Source organism: Pteropus medius, unplaced genomic scaffold (genome assembly GCF_902729225.1).
Source record: "Pteropus medius unplaced genomic scaffold, Ma_sr-lr_union100, whole genome shotgun sequence".
In the NCBI taxonomy this organism is placed as follows: Eukaryota; Metazoa; Chordata; class Mammalia; order Chiroptera; family Pteropodidae; genus Pteropus; species Pteropus medius.
Window position 1 is genome coordinate 2,077,844 of NW_024345872.1, and position 17,463 is coordinate 2,095,306.

Here is a 17,463-nt window from a genome sequence, read left to right on the forward strand (position 1 = left end):
CTTTCAATGTTCTTGTATATGTATTTTTGTGGACATTTGTACTCCTTTATTTAGGTTATACACTTGGAGTAGAATTGCAGGGTCATGCATCAGAGATATATTTAGTTTTAGTAGACACTGCCAAACAGTTTTCCAAAGTAGTTGTATCAGTTAACACTTTCACCAACTATGTATGAGAGTTCCAGTTGCTCCGTGTTCTTCTCAGTGCTTCGTATCATCATTTTTTTTTTCAATTTTAGCTATTCTGGTGGAGTTTTGTGTGTCCCACTGTAGTTTTAACTTGCATTTTTCTCATGAGTAATAATAATGAAAGCCTATTCATATGCTGGTAGGCCATTTGGATGTTCTCTTCTGTGAAATGGTATTCAATTTTATTTTCTACTTTAAAAAATTGTATAGTCTGTCTTTTTCTTACTAATTTGAAGGAGTTTAAAAATATATGTATATACTGGATACAAGTCCTTTGTTAGATATATGAATCATGAATATTTTCTCCCAATCTGTGAAACTTTTCACTCTCTTAAGGTACCTTTTGATAAATGGAAGTTCTTAATTTTAATGAAATCCAATTTATCCATCTTCTTTTAAGGTTAATGCTTTTTTATCAAATAAGAAATCTTTGCCTACTGAATGTCATGAAGATATTCACCTATGGTTTGAGTTAGAAGATTTATTATTTTACCTGTCATATTTAGATCTGTGATTCATTTCAACTTATTATTACTTTGTTACCTGGTATGAGGTGTCATGGTTCCATTGATTTATTTGCTTGTCATTGTGCTAGTGCCATGTCATAATTACTGTAGCTGTATAGCTAGCCTTGATATATGATAGTATATGCCCTCCAATTTTGTTCCTTTTCAAGATGTATTAGCTAAAAAAAGAAATTATTTTAATATTCACTTGATTGTTTTCATATTGGAAATGTTTAAATTAGAAAATAATGGATCAAATGAATGTTATTATTTTTTTTAATTCAGATAATATGGAGAGTTGCAAAGAAAATCATAATCCTACCACTGTTAACAATTTGATCAGTGTATATGTAGCTATTCTTTTTATAAAAATGAGATAATGCTGTATTTACTATTCTATAATTTGAGATCTTTTAAAAAATTAACATTATGTTATGGGTAACTTTATAGGTCAATAGATAATTCTACATTATAAAAAAAGAAGTATTAGCTATATTAAACCCTTTATATATTTTTATGCGTTTTAGAATCACTTTGTCCAAAGTGCCCTTTGGGGATGGTTTTGAGCCTATTAACTCATTAGCTGCCCCTGGCCCTTCCAATGTCAACATTGAGGTAACATTTTGAAGGAGAGAACTGCAGTGTGTTTGCGACAGTTCCGCTCCCACTAGTGAGACTTTATCTCCGAAGTATCGCGAGACTGTGGGAGATTTCATTCGGCCTTTCACGCGTAGGCGCCGCCCTTGGAATCCCGCTAACTTAAGGTACGGAAAACTTTCCCTGATTTTGAGGCTTCTCAAATTTCCAATCCATTGTGCTAACCTCAAACTTTATGCAGATTTCTCCTTTTCCTTGGTAGAGTCCTTTCGCCTTGGGACAGTTTATTTTGAATTTTTGACTTGTGCCCAGAGTTAGTCAACTTCTCATGATTACCAGATCGCTTAGGAAGGGCTCTTTGTTCTGTGAAATTTTAGTACGTCTTGACTTTGTTTCCACAGATTGCTGATATTTTTAACCTATCAGTTTTATCCTGTTGTTTTTTAGTTGTGACGAGAGTGTTCACATCACGTTTGAAAGCGAAAGTCCTGAAATTGTTTAATAAGCAGAGCCTTGGCCCTCTCATCCATCTCGGCTCTGTCACGGGTGAGTAGTTATGAGTGTTCGGGCCACTTCAGTGGAAGGGCAGATAAAATGGATACAGCATTTCCGTAACTAATGAGGTGGATCCCTGAGAGGATTGATCAGGCTCTCTCTCTCTTCTTCTGCCTTAGGACTCACAGCCAATTTGGAATTCAGCCAGTTTCCAAGGATGGCAAATTAGATTAACATTCTCAGTTCTATTCCTGCTTAGAATGAGATGTCAGCTCTGGTGCAAATAAGGCAAATTTTGGTCTTGTAGGCACCTGAATTTGGGCCTCTGGCATAGGACTTCAGGAGTCATGCTTGGGCTGATTTCCGGGTCTGTATCTTTATTTACCATTTCACTGTGAGCAAATTACTTAATTTCTCTGATCCTCAATTCTTCCATCTGTAACTTCATAGTGTTATTGTGAAGATTAAATGTATTAATATAAGAAAAGTGGGTTTCACAGTGCTTTAAACATAATAGGTCTTTTATAAATTGAGCATTTATTAGAATAATTATGGGCATGCCATCTCATCAGATATATAGTTTTTGAGGCTGGTGATTATGCTTGGTTACCTTTTTGGAGGGAGTAAAATTTACATATAGTGAGATGCACAAATCTTAAGATTATTAGTCCTTAAGTTTTGACAAATGCATACTGCTGTGTAACTCAAAACTTTGATCATTACCATCACCCCAGAGAGTTCTCTTTATGCCTCTTCCCAATGAATTCTCACTCCCCTATATTTAAACCACTATCCTGTTTTTTGCATTTTCTAAAATTGCATATGAATGGAATCATACAGTATGTATTCTTTTGTGTCTAGTTTCTTTCATTAAGTGTAATGTTTTTGATCTATCCATGTTCCTATCAGTAGTGAGTTTCTTTTTATTGCATATTAGTATTGCACTGTATGCATATACTAGTTTGTTTATCCATTCTCCTATCTATTGATACTTGGGCTCTTTCTACTTTTTTGGGGGGAGGATATTATGCATAAGGCTGCTATGGCCATCTTTGTAAAAGTCTTTTTGTGAACGTCCATTCATTGGGTAAATATCTTGGAGTGGAATTGCTGGGACTACATAGGTGCTTGCTTAGTGTTAGAATAAGCTGCCAGATGTTTTCAAAGAGGCTGTACCATTTTACACTCCCACCAGTAATATGTGAGAATTTTGGTTGTTTTACATCTTTGCCAGCATTTGGTGTTGTCAGTCTTTAATTTTAGCCAGCCTAGTGATTGTGTTGTATCTTATTGTTATGTTCGTTTCCATTTCCATGATGATTAATGATGCTGAATACGTTTTCATGTGCTTATTAGCTACAGGCATACCTTGGAGATATTGTAGGTTTGGTTCCAGACTGCTGCAATAAAGCAAATATTGCAATAAAGTGAGTCACACATTTTGGGGGGGTTTCTCAGTGCATTTAAATTTGTTACACTATACCGTAGCCTGTTAAGTGTGCAATAGCATTATGTCTAAAAAGCAATGTACATGCCTTAATTAAAAAATGCTTTATCGCTAAAAAATGCTAACCATCATCTGAACCTTCAGTGAGTCATAACTTTTTAGTTGGTGAAAGGTCTTGCCTTGATGTTGGTGGCCACTGACTGATCGGGGTTATGGTTGCTGAAGGTTGGGATGGCTGTGGCAATTTCTTAAAGACAACAGCGACATTTGCTGCATTAGTTAAAAGTTTGCCACATTGATTGATTTCCTTTCATGAACAATTTCTCAAACATCACTGATCACAGATTATTATAATAAATATAATAATAATGAAAAAGTTTGAAATATGAGAATTACCAAAATGTGATACAGAGACACAAAGTGTACAAATGCTGTTAGGAAAATGGCATCGATATACTTGCATGATTCAGGGTTTTAACAAATCTTCAGTTTGTTAAAAAACACACTATCTATGAAGCACAATAAAATAAGGTATGCCTGTATTTATTTTTCTTCCTTTGTGAAGTGTTTGTCCAAATCATTTGGCCATTTTAAAAATTGGTTTGTCTTTTAATTTTTGAGTTGTAGGGATTCTTAATACATTCTGGTTACAACTTCTTTGTTAGATATACGTTTTTTTAAAATTAATTTTTATTATGGTGACATTGGTTAATAAAATCCAGTAAGTTTCGGGTGTACAATTTAATAGTAGGTATATATAGAGAGATAGATAGATAGATAGATAGATAGATAGATAGATAGATATAGATAGATCTATCTATATCTATCTATCTATCTATCTATCTATCTCTATCTCTATCTATCTATATCTAGATAGATAGAGATAGAGATAGATAGAGATAGATAGATAGATCTATCTATATTATCAGGTTATCTATCTATATTATCTATCTATATCTATCTAGATATAGATTATAGATAGATATTATCTATCTATAATCTATCTATCTATCTATATCTATCTATATCTATCTATAGATAGATATCTATATATCTATATCTATATATCTATCTATATCTATCTATATCTATCTATCTATCTATATCTATCTATCTATATATATATCTATCTCACATCACATTGTGTGTTCACTGCCCATAGTTAGATATATGTTTTGTAAATATTTTCTCTCAATCTATGAATTACCTGCTCATTTTATTAACCATGTGTTTTGATGAATTGGTTTATCTTCGTACCTCTTGCTATCTCATGCATAGTTGAAACCTGATAATATTTACTGAGTAAAAGAGGTAAAAGTTGTTCCTCGTTTTCTCTTTCCCTTTCTTTATTCAGCAACACCGATTACCTACTATGTGGCAGCCTCTATTTTGTGCTTCTGGAGCTACAGCAGAAAGCAAAATAGACAAGCTTCCCAATCTCATGGCACATTTTAGTCTATATGTTTATGGGGGTGGGATGGGAGACAGAAAAATAAATAAACAAGAAAATAACAAAGTAATTATAGGTGCCATGATCCAAAAATGCACTGTATGCATAATGAGACAGGGATGATTCGGGGGCTTTTCCAGAATGGAGGGTCAAAAATCTGAAGAGATGATATTTAAGCTGAGACTAAAACGACAAGAAGCCATTTTTTTTTCTGAGGGAAAAGGGATCCCAGGCAGAGGGAACAGCTAATAAAAAGGCCCTTAAGGTGATTTGGAGCTAGGCATAAACTATACAAAATACCCCTTTAGGCAAACTGAGGTGTCAGTGATTGATTGCTTCGGAAATTATAACTGGAATAAGCTGGTGGTATACTCTTTCTTAGTACTGCAGTACTTAGGAGTTTCTCAACATCTTCTCTGCCCTCCCCTCACCCCAGCTCCTAGGTTTGAGGTTGCTTTAAATATAGGAATTGTGGAATAGCTAACACAGTTGTCCACATTGGTTAAGACTAGGTCAGGAATTTTTTTTCCCCATCAAAACTGACCAAATAATAGACAAAATAAATCAAGGATTGTATAAGTAATAAGTAACTACATTTGTCTTCATAAGATAGCAAAATATGAAATGTTCTACCTCTGCCTTTTATATTTAAATTGTGTAATGTGAGACTCTATAAATGAAATATTAATTTGATAAATAGAATATAATTTATTTCTAAAATTTTCCCAGTTTAGAGATAGATAGAAGAAAAGATGACGGGAGGGGATAGTGGAAGATGGAGACAAAAGAAAAAGTGAAATAGAACAAACCACATAGGTAAAGAAATGGAGGTATATAGATCAAGAGGAGGCATAAAAGAGTTGTAGAAGAAGGTAGAGAAGCTGAGAAAAAACTGAGTGAAGGGGAAGCCAGAAGTTAAATAGGTATTGTGTGAGTGTGTTCCTATCACCCTTGGGCTATGGGGACTATCATGGGTTACTGCTTCCTTTGAAAAATGTGATTGTGCTTTTTAGTAAAATTTATTTATTTTTATTTTTTTAAGGTAAAGTAAGGTTTATTTAAATATTTCTTCAAGTCCACAGCTTCCCTCCAGAGACATTTTCTTGAGAGTAAAATTTAACACATAACTTTTCTTCTGTGTTTCCCTTCTGATGAGCTGATTCAGCTCTACATTAATGGCAAATTCCTTGCATGATCTATTTTAATTATTCCTTCCCATTAGACTGCTTTTTCCTCTCAGTAAATGTGTAACCAATGTACTGTATATTTGAAACTAATTAAAATAAATAAATTTTTTAAAAAGCAGAGATACTTTGAGTTATAAAACAAACTTCTCTGCCTCTAGTACCCATTCTCCCATATTTCATATGGAAAGTTGCCTCTAACCAAAATTATGCCTTCTGGTCATCATGTTTTTGACCATAATTATAGGGCAAACCCTATTTCTACTGTCAGGATTTTTTTTGACCAAAAAAAGTTTGGTTCTGACAGGATTTATGCTAAGTGGAGATAGTTTATAACTGAGTGGTTTGAACTAGACCCTATGGAGACCAAAAAGTTCCATGTGAAAATCACAAACTATCTGAATGATGATCTGCTTTACTTCAATAAAGGTCTAAGGAGTACAATCAGCTGGACCTCATTCTGGTCTGAACTGTTGGAAACAGAGCAATAATATATTTGGCATTATCCTAAAGGAGTGAGATGGATGGCTGCTTCCTAATACTCTCCACCAGTAGAAACTTCACTGAGGCTGGAGAGAGAACCGGCCTAATTTGCAGGACTAGTAGCTAGAAATTAGATGTGTATACATGTCCAAGAAAATACACAGCCAAAGGTATATAGCTACACTGATCAGCCATGCACTGGAAATATAGGTTTTAATGTAAAACTACAGACTGAGCTATAGCAGGAAGAACAATCTGGTAAAGGGAGATATGAACGAAACCAATGAAAGGAATTTATGTAGGACATATACAAGCTCATCAGAATGTAAAGACAGAATAATCTACTTAAACTAAAGAGAATCAGATCACCAAAAACTAATGTAGACTCTGCAGTCTTGGGGACCCTAAGTCCCTACTCACTTCTCTTGTCAGTTCAATTTAAGGTTGCAGAATTGACACAGGAGAACTCAGGGCATAGGGACATGAATGTTCTAGGTAAGCAGAGGAGAAAGAGTGAAAGAAAACAAACTATGAAACAAACAAGCAAGCAAGCAATTTGAGATGTCAAATTACTAAGAACTTGTATCCTTAACACACTTTTTAATAAAGTATAGTCGACATTCAATATTAGTTTCAGGTATACAACATAGTGATTAGACATTTATATTCCTTATGATGTAGTCACCACAGTAGTCTAGTAACCATCTGTCACCATACAAAGTTATTACGAAAATATTGATTATTTTCCATATGCTGTACATCTCATCTCTGTGACTTTTATTTATTTATTTATATATCTCATTTTAAAAATATTTTTTATTTTTTAATTACAGCTGGCATATAATATTATATTAGTTTCAGCTGTATAACATAGTGATTAGACATTTATATTAGTTACAAAGTGATCACTCCGATAAATCTAGTACCCATCTGACACCATACATAATTATTACAATATTATCGAGTACATTCCTTATGCTGTACTTTACATCCCCATAACTATTTAGTTATTCCAATTTGCACTTCTTAATCCCTTCCTCTCTTCCACTCACCCCCAACTTCCCTTCCTTCTGGGAACTATCAAAATATTCTGTTTCTATGAGTTTGTTTCTGTTTTATTTGTTTATTTTATTCTTTAAGTTCAACATGTAAGTGAAATCATATGGTATTTGTCTTTCTGTATGACTTATTCCTTTCATTACAGTATGCTTTAGGTCTATTCATGTTGTTGGAAATGACAAGATTTTATTTTTTTATGGCATAGTAATATTCCATTGTATATATGTACCACCTCTTATTTGTCTATTCATCCATTGATGGACACCCAGGTAGCTTCCATAGCTTGACTATTGTAAAGAATGCTGCAGTGAACATATGGATTAACATGTCTCTTCAAAGTAGTGTTTTAGGTTTCTTTGGATACATTCCCAAAAGTGAGATAACTCGGTCCTTTTTTGTCTTTTGTTATATATATATAGGCTTTGTTTTAAAGTCTGTTTTGTATGGTATAAGTACTGCTATTCCACCTTTTGTTATTGTTGTTGTTGTTGGTTTCATTTTCATGAAACATCTTTTTCCATTCTTTTACTCAGTCTCTGTATGTCTTTCGATCCAAAGTGAGTCTCTTGTAGGCAGGATAATTATGGTCTTGTTTTTGTATCCATTGAGCCACCCTACATCTTTTGATTTGAGCATTGAATTCATTTATAATTAAAGTAATTGTTGATAGATATGTAGTTATTGCCATTTTATTATTCATATTTCTTTATCTTTTTTTTCCTGCTTCTTAAAGAAGTGCCTCCGACATTGCTTGTGATACTGGCTTGGTGGTGATGAACTCCTTTAGCTTTTTCTTGTCTGAGAAACTCTTTCTCTGTCCTTTGATTCTAAATGATAGCTTTGCTGGGTAGAGTAATCATGGTTGTAGGTCTGCTTTTCATCACTTTGAATATTTTGTGCCAATCCCTTCTGGCCTGCAAAGTTTTGGTTGAGAAGTCAGCTGACAGTCTTATGGGTGCTCCCTAGTAGGTAACTAATTGATTTTTCTCTTGTTGCTTTTAAGATTCTCTCTTTGTCTTTAACATTTAGCATTTTAATGATGTATCCTGGGGTGGGCTTCTTTGGGTTCATGTTGTTTGGGACTCTGTGCTTCCTGGGCTTGTACATCTGTTTCCTTCACTAGGTTAGGGAAGTTTTCCGTCATTTTTTCTTGAAATATGTTTTCAATTCGTTGTTCTCTGTCTTCTCTTTTTGATATTCCTATGATGGAATGGTATGCTTGATGTTGTCCCAGAGGCCACTTTACCAATCCTCATATTTTTGGATTCTTTTTCCTTGCTGCTGTTCTGATTGGGTGTTTTCTGCTACCTTATTATCTTTTTTTTTTTAAATTTATTATGGTAACATTGGTTAACGAAATCTAATAAGTTTCAAGAGTACAATTCAACAGTAAGTAATATATATATTACAACAGTAAGTTCTATATATATATATATATATATATATATATATGGCATTTGAGTTCACTGCTCATAATTAGATTTCTTTCTGTCACCACGTATGTGACTCCTTTTACCCCATCTGCCTACCCCTACCTACCAACTACCTCTGAAAACCACTAGTCTATTGCCATGTCAATGAGTCTCTTTTGTTTATAATATTTGTTTGTTGCTTTTAGATTTATATCCCACATATAAGTGATATCATATGATTTCCCAGTTTTCTGTCTGGCTTATTTCACATAGCATGATTATCTCAAGGTCAATACATGTTGTCACAAATGGCAATATTTCATCTCTTCTTATAGCTGAGTAATATTCTATTGTATATATTATTTTTTGAATCGTCTGTTGTAAGATACTTCAGTTGTTTACATGTCTTGGCCACCATGAATAATGCTGCTCTGAACATTGGTGTGCAAATATCTTTTCGGATATATGTTCTCAAGACTTTGGGGTAAATACCCAGTAGAGAGATTGCTGGATCATATGGTAGATAAATTCTTAGTTTTTGAAGAACCTCTATACTGTCTTCCATAGTGGCTGTACCAATTTGCAGTCCCACCAGCAGTGTATGAGGCTTCCTTTTTTCCCCACATCCTCTCCAACATTTGTTATTAATTGTCCTGTTGATTAGAGCTATTCTATCAGGTGTGAGATGGTATCTCATTGTGGTTTTGATTTGCATTTCCCTAATAGCTAGTGATGTTGAGCATCTTTTCATATATTTTTTGGCCATTTGTATGCCCTCTAGGGAGAAGTGTCTGTTCAAGTCCTCTGCCCATTTTTTGATTGGATCATTTGTTTTTTTGTTGTTGTTACTGAGCCGTATGAGTTCTTTGTATATTTTGGATATTAGGCCCTTATCGGAAACATTGCTTGCAAATATATTTTCCCATTCAGATGTTGGTCTCTTTACCTAATTGACGCTATCTTTTGCTATGCAGAAGCTTTTTAGTTTGATGTAGTCCCGCCCATTCATTTATTTTAGCTTTTACTTCCCTTGCTTTTGAGGTCAAATTCATAAAATCCTCTTTAAGTCCAAGGTCCTTGAGTTTTTAGTTCCTATGTTTTCTTCTATGCATTTTATTGTTTCAGGTCTTATATTCAGGTCCTTAATCCATTTTGAGTTAATTTTGGTGTGTGGTGATAGACAGCAGTCTAGTTTTATTCTTTAGCAGATGGCTTTCCCGTTTTCTCAGCACCATTTATTGAAGAGGCTTTCCTTTCTCTACTGTATCTTTTTGGCTTTATTGACGAAAATTATTTGCCCATGTTCACATGAGTTTACTTATGGATTCTCAATTTTATTGCACTGGTCTGTGTGTCTGTTTTTCTGCCAATACCATGCCGTTTCGATTACTGTCACTATTTAGTATAATTTGAAGTCTGGCAGAGTGATGCCTCCAGCCTAGTTCTTTTTTCTCAGGATGGCTTTGGCAATTAAGGGTCTTTTGTGGTTCCATACAAATCTGATGATTTTTTGTTCTATTTCTTTAAAAAGTGCTGATGAGATGTGATGGGAATTACATTAAATCTGTATAATGCTTTAGGTAATAAGGTCATTTTAACTATGTTAATTCTTCCAATCCAAGAACATGGAATATCTTTCCATATCTTTACATCTCTTTCGATTTCTTTTAATAGGGTCTTATAGATTTCATTATATAGGTCCTTCACATGTTACATTAGATTGATTCCTAGGTATTTTATTATTTTGTGGCAATTAATAAAAAAAATTATTTTTACCACTTCTTCTTCTGACACTTCGTATTAGAGTAAAGGAATGCTATGGATTTTTGAACATCGATTTTGTATCTAGAAACTTTACTGTATTTGCTTATTGTTTCTAGTAGTGTTCTTGTGGAGTCTTTAGGGTTTTCTATATAGAGAATCATGTCATCCACAAATAGTGACAGTTTGACTTCTTCGTTTCCTATTTAGATGCCTTTTATATCTTTCTCTTGTCTGATTGCACTCGCTAGGACCTCCAATGTTGTATTGAATAACAGTGGCGATAGTGGACAGTCTTGCTTTGTTCCTGATCTTAGAGGGAAGATTTTTAGTTTTTCACCGTTCAGTATAATGTTGGCTGAGGGTTTGTCAGAGATGGCCTTTATTATGTTAACGCACTTTCCTTCTACACCGATTTTGTGAAGTGTTTTCATCATAAATGGATGCTGTATCTTGTTGAAGGCTTTTTCTTCATCTATTGATACGATCATTTGGTTGTTATGTTTTAATTTGTTTATGTGGTGTATCACATTAATTGATTTGCGTATGTTGAATTATCCCTGTGCCTCTGGGATGAACCCCACTTAATCGTTGTATATAATCTTTTTAATATGTTGCTGTATTTGGTTCGCTAGTATCTTATTTAGGATTTTGCATCGGTGTTCATGAGAGATATTGGTGTGTAGTTTTCTTTTTTTGTGTGTGTTATCTTTACCAGGTTTTGGTATCAGAGTAATATTGGCCTCATAAAATGAGTTAGTTTTCTTTTTTTGTGTGTGTTATCTTTACCAGGTTTTGGTATCAGAGTAATATTGGCCTCCTCTTTGATTTCTTGGAATAGTTTGAGGAGAATAGATATTAAATCTTCTTTGAATGTTTGGTAGAATTCACTGGTGAAGTCATCTGGTCCTGAACTTTTCTTTTTTGGTAGGTTTTTGATAATTGTTTCAATTTCTATACTGCTGATCAGTCTATTTGGATTTTCCAGTTCTTCTTGATTCAGTCTTGGAAGGTTGTATTTTTCTACTGGTCCATTACTCTAGGTTATTAAACTTGATGTTATATACTTTTTCATAGTATTTTTGCATGATCCTTTGTATTTCTGCGATGTCAGTTGTAATTTCCACTCTTTCATCCCTGATTTTGTTTATTTGTGTCCTTTTTCTGTTTCCTTCAATGAGTCTTACCAGGGGTTTGTCAATTTTATTAACCTTATCAAAGAACCAGATCTTTGTTGCATTTATTTATTTTATCGTTTTTTTTTCCAATTTCATTTATTTCTGCTCTAATTTTGATTATTTCTTTCCTTCTACTGACTTTAGGCCTCATTTGGTCTTCCTTGTCTAGTTTTTTAAGATGAAGCGTTGAATTGTTTATGTGGGCTCTTTTTTGTTTTTGGAGTTAGGCCTGTAATGATATGAAATTTCTTCTTATGACTACTTTTATCTTATTAAATCTGTGTAATGCTTTAGGTAATAAGGTCATTTTAACTATGTTAATTCTTCCAATCCAAGATCATGGAATATCTTTCCATATCTTTACATCTCCTTCGATTTCTTTTAATAGGGTCTTATAGATTTCATTATATAGGTCCTTCACATGTTACATTAGATTGATTCCTAGGTATTTTATTATTTTGTGGCAATTATTTTGTCTCAAATGTTTCGATATGTTGTACTGTCATTTTCATTCATTTCTATGTATCTCTTGATCTCTCTTTTTATTTCTTCTCTGAACTAGTTATTCTTCAGTAGCATGTTGTTTAATCTCCATGTATTTGTGGTTCTTCCTGCTTTCTTTCTGCAGTTGATCTCTAGTTTCAAAGCATATCAACAGAGAATATGGTTGGTATGATTTCAACCCTCTTATTTTTGTTGAAGCTCTCTCTGTGTCCAAGTATGTGGTCTTCTTGAGAATGTTCCATGTGCATTAGAGAAGAATGTATAAGCAACTGTTTTTGGGTGGAAGGCTCTGTAAATGTCAGTTATGTCCAGTTGGTCTAATGTGTCCTTTAAGGATGTTATTTCCTTATTAATTTTCTGTTTGGATGATCTGTCCATATCTGACAGTGTGGTATTTAGGTCCCCTAGTATGATAGTGTTTTGGTCTGTTTCTTCCGTTAGTTAACGTTAGTAATTGCTTTACATACTTTGGGGCTCCCTCATTGGGAGCATAGATATTAATAAGTGTTTTGTCTTCTTGGTGCATGATTCCTTTTATCATTGTGAAGTGTTCCACAGTATCCTTCTTTACCTTTTTTATTTTGAAGTCTATTTTGTCTGATATTAGTATCACCACTCCCACTTTTCTCTGAATGCCATTTGCTGAAATGTCATTTTCCACCCTTTCACTTTGAGTCTATATTTGTCTTTGGAGCTGAGATATGTCTCCTAGAGGCCTCCTATGGTTGGGTTTTTGTTTTTTGATTCATTCTGCAACTCTGTGCCTTTTTACTGGTGAATTCAGTCCATTTGCATTTAGGGTGATTATTGAAATATGAGGTTTTCTTATAGCCATTTTATCTTTTGCTTTCTAGTAGCTTGGTGTTTCCATTGCTTACTTGTCCTCGTGTTTCTGTTTCTTTTCTTATGTTTTGGTTTTATTGTTTTTCCCTCTGGTCCTTCTTGTTTTATGTTATATACTTTGGTTCTGAATCTTTGGCATGTGGTTACCATTATGAATATGTAAAGGATATTTCTGTATATACAGTCGTCCATTTTCTTCTGTGCATGCCTTATCTTCATTCCCCTTTGCAAATTTGAATCTTTGAATCCTTTCCTTTTCAGTCATTGTTGTCTCCCATTTGTCCCTATGTATGCTGAACATTCATTACTATCTTGTTATAACAATTCTCTTATTATTATTTAAGTTTATACTGCCCTGTTCTTCGTAAGGGTTGCATTCCTCTGATTCTATTTGCTTGATAGTCACTTTACTCTTAATTATGTATTTTTCGTTGTTGTTGTTTTGTTTTAGGTGAGCTAACCCCTTTCAGTATTTCCTTTAGTTCAGGCCTCTTAGTGGAGTATTCCCTCAATTTTTATATGTCTGGAAAAGCCTTAATTTCTCCTTCATATCTAAAGGAGAGCTTAGCTGGATACATTATTCTAGGCTGGTAGTTCCTTTCACTTAATAGTTTAAATATTTGATTCCATTCCTTTCTGGCTTGTAAGGTTTGCGCTTAGAAGTCCGAGTATAATCTAATGTATTTACCTTTAAAAGTTACAGCTTTTTTCTCCCTGGCTGCCTTGTGAATTCTGTCTTTTTCATTGATTTTTGATAATTTTAATACAATGGGTCTTGGTGAAGGCCTTTTTGGGTTGAGATAACTGGGTGTTCTATTGACTTCTTGAATTCCAAGCTCCAGCTCATTTCTTAGATTTGGTAAAGTCTCGTCAACTATTTGTCTGAAAATGCTTTCTAATCCCTGTTCCTTTTCCTTGCCTTCGATAATGCTCATTATTCTTATGTTTTTCTCCTGATGAAGAAACATAAGAATAATGGGCATTATCGAAGGCAAGGAAAAAGGAACAGGGATTAGAAAGGAACTAGGTATCAGCTAGTTCTTGAATTTCTCTTTCATTATTTTTCATTCTGCAGCTTTTCTCTTCTTCCTTCTGATTTATTTCTAGATTTCTGTCTAGACATCACTGATCCTTTCCTCCATTTTGTTGACTCTATTTCCCAAGCTTGCTATTTCATTTTTCAAATCTTGCAGTTTTTTTCAATCTCTAGAAGATCTATTCTGTTCTTTTTGAGGGTTTCAGTCTCCTTGCTCTGCCCATCTAGTTGTTTTGTCAATTTCTGAAATTGTCAATATGACTCAATTTGGAACTCACTGACTATTTTTCAGAAGTACCATCCTGAATTCTCTGTCATTTAAGTCACATATTTCTATGTCTGTAAGCTTCTTTTCTGGAGATTTTTCTTTTTATTTCTGAAATGCCTCATCACCTTGGTTGTTCATGGTGTTTAATGGACTGTTTCTCCGCCTGGGCATTAATGTAAATGTATTCTGCTTTTTTTCGACAAAGAAGATTTATTATTTAAAGGTCTCTCTTTAGCCTGCTGCAATGCAGGCACTTTTGTTTTGGTTTCCAATAGGTGGCGTCAAGCCTCTTGGATCCCTGCTTTAAAAATGCCTTTTTATTTTCTGATAGATATTTAATCATGGTCCTTACCTTCAGTGTCAATCCCTGTCAGTGTTAGGAACAGTCTTGGCAGCATTTGCCCAGATTCTCCTGGGGCTCTGCGGTATTCGGTCTCAGAGGGTATGGGGGGAGAGTCCTCTATAGGCTGGGGTTAGGGGCTGCAGTTCAGTCTCAGTTTTGCACTTGCAGTCCATAAAAATTAACTGTTACTTTTATGCTGGCTGCTTCTCTGATTTCTGCTCTGATGACTGGGCCCTGCAACCAGCCAGCCATGGAGAGCTCACAACTTTCCCAGGGAACTCGCCGCCCGAACTCACTGCTCCTTCTCCCCTCCCCGCCTCCCTCCTCCAGGGAGCTCCGGTGGCTGTGAGAGGCAGCATCTTTATTTCTCCCAGTCCACTGACTGACACCCAGGGTTATGACCTATGATAGCTCTTATGCGCAGATCCCACGCTCAGACATGCTGGTGTGTAGTTTGGGTGTTTTTTGTTTTTTGTTTTTGTTGTTGTTCAGTTTTAGATGTTCAGCTTATCGTTGTTTCAAGGGGAGAGATATAGGGACGTCTCTCACTTCACCGTTTTTCCAAAGCTCTATAGTCTTCATTCTGACCGGTTCTTTATTCTGTTTACTATCCCATTTTCATATTTTCTGTCTCTTTGTTAAAGTTCTTCCAGAGTTTTTCTACTCTTCACCTAAGTTCACTGAGCATCATTATAATCAGTGTTTTGAACTCTGCCTCTGGTAAATTATTTGCCTTCATTTTGTTTAGTTCTTTTTCTGGAGCTTTGTTTTTTTCTTTCATTTGGGACATTTTTTTGTTTCCCTCTTTTGGCTGCTTCCCTTGTTTGTTTCTGTGTACTAGGTAGGGCTGCTATGTCTCCTGGTCTTATGTAGTTGCTGTTCTGTGGGGCCCAGTGGTACAGTCTCTCTGGGTACCTGAGCTGGTGCTCCACGTGTGTCCCATGTGTAGCTTGTGTATGCCTTCCTGTTTTGGTTGAGCCTTGGTTGCTGTTTGTACATCAGTGGGAGAGACTCACCCTCAGACTGATTGGTTGTGAAGACTGGTTGTGACTATAGTAGAGGAGCTGCTGTGCAGGGGCTTACCCTATGGGTCACATTTGCTTTAGCAGGGCTCTGGTGCTGTCCAGTCTGCCCTTTGGGTGTGTTGTCCTTTGATGTGGCCTTGGGTGGTGCTCTAGCTCAGACCGAAGCTGGTCACCAGGCATGCAGGCAGGGCTTCCTAGTTGCCACCTGGCATGAGCCACCAACCTGTAAATGGTTGCTACCCACACTAGGCTTGGATGTGCCTCGAGAGGCTAAGCCACAACCTGAGGCTGGCTGCCGCTAGTGCTGGCCTTGGTGCTGCCCAACAAGAGGTACAAGGCATGCTGAGTCCAGATGTTCCATGTTTAAATTTTTTGAAATTTTGAAAGATTTTAGGAAAGTCCATAGCATAAGCCAAGAGAGGCCATTTGTATGAAAAACCACTGGAAATGGCTTGGCCCAGCCTGCAATTTGGGTAAGGCGGGGTCTCAGGGAGTCACCAGAGCAGAGTGACCAATGTTAGCCAATTTGAGAGAGACTCAGCTGTGGTGGCTGCCTGTGTCTGCATGCCGAGAGAGAAGAGTGCTCAACAAGGGGACAGTGCCCTCTGCCAGTACTTCTGTCTGGGATAAAGCTGCCCCTCTAGCCCTTGCCTTGAAGCCAGACAACTCAGTTCTTCCCTGTATGTCTCTGGTGCCTTTCATCTGCTGCCCCAGTGCTGGAGCTCAGAGCAAGTGAGTCTATCAGCGAGTTCATGCATGTGCCCCTTAAGAGGAATGTTTGTGCCTGTAGTGGCCCTCCATCTCACTCAGCTACAATCTCTGTTGGTTTTCACAGCTAGAAGTTGTGGGGACTTCTCTTCCTGGCACTGAAACCTTGGACTGGGGAGCCCAGTCTGGGCTGGGACCTCTCACTTCTCCGGGGGTACCTCTGCAGCTGAGATATCCCTCCTGATTCAACACCGCCACACGTGGGTGTGGGACCAGCCTATTCCACGTCTCCACCCCTCCTACCAGTCTCAAGGTGGCCTCTTCTGTGTGTCCCCAGTTGTAGGACTTCTGTTCAACTAGATTTCAGGTGATTCTCAATGATGGCTGTTTTAGTTGTAATTTTGATGTGGTCATGAGAGGAGGTAAGCACAGTGTTTACTTACTCTACCCTCTTGACCAGAAACCCCTATATATAACTCATGTTTAAGGGGAGTCGGAGGTGGTTAACCAGACAAATATGACAGGTAGGTTATATTGGGCCAATCCCTAGATTTTTTAAAAAAATAATATTGCCTTATAGAAATATAAACTTACTTAGAAAGGGGTTTGCAAAGCACATCAGACATGCAGATGAGAGTAGTATGACCATTGCTTTAGACAAAATTTGAGGAACTCTATGCTAGATTTGGATTGGCAGTAACAGGAAATAATCAGGGAACTAATTTTATAACAGAAGTTGCCCAAAATTTGTCAAAAGACAGAGAAAGTAGGACTGTCATTTACTATAAATTCTCTAGGCTACAGAGACAATTAGAAACTTTAATGAATGGATTATTAAAAACACAGGAAGAATTTAGGAGCACCATATATAAAAGGCAATGAAGCAAAGGCGCTCATAAAGACAGAGTTAAACAAAGGACTGGGTGAATGTATCTTCCTTTCTTGAATAGATATATTCAAGAAAGATAGATGAAC

General features: G+C 36.0%; 1 protein-coding gene across 1 annotated transcript in view; it reads right to left on the reverse strand.

The window, feature by feature from the left end:
* The window catches only part of TRPC5 (transient receptor potential cation channel subfamily C member 5), a 178,250-nt gene that overhangs the window by 115,942 nt on the left and 44,845 nt on the right, over positions 1-17,463 (reverse strand). The window lies entirely within an intron of this gene.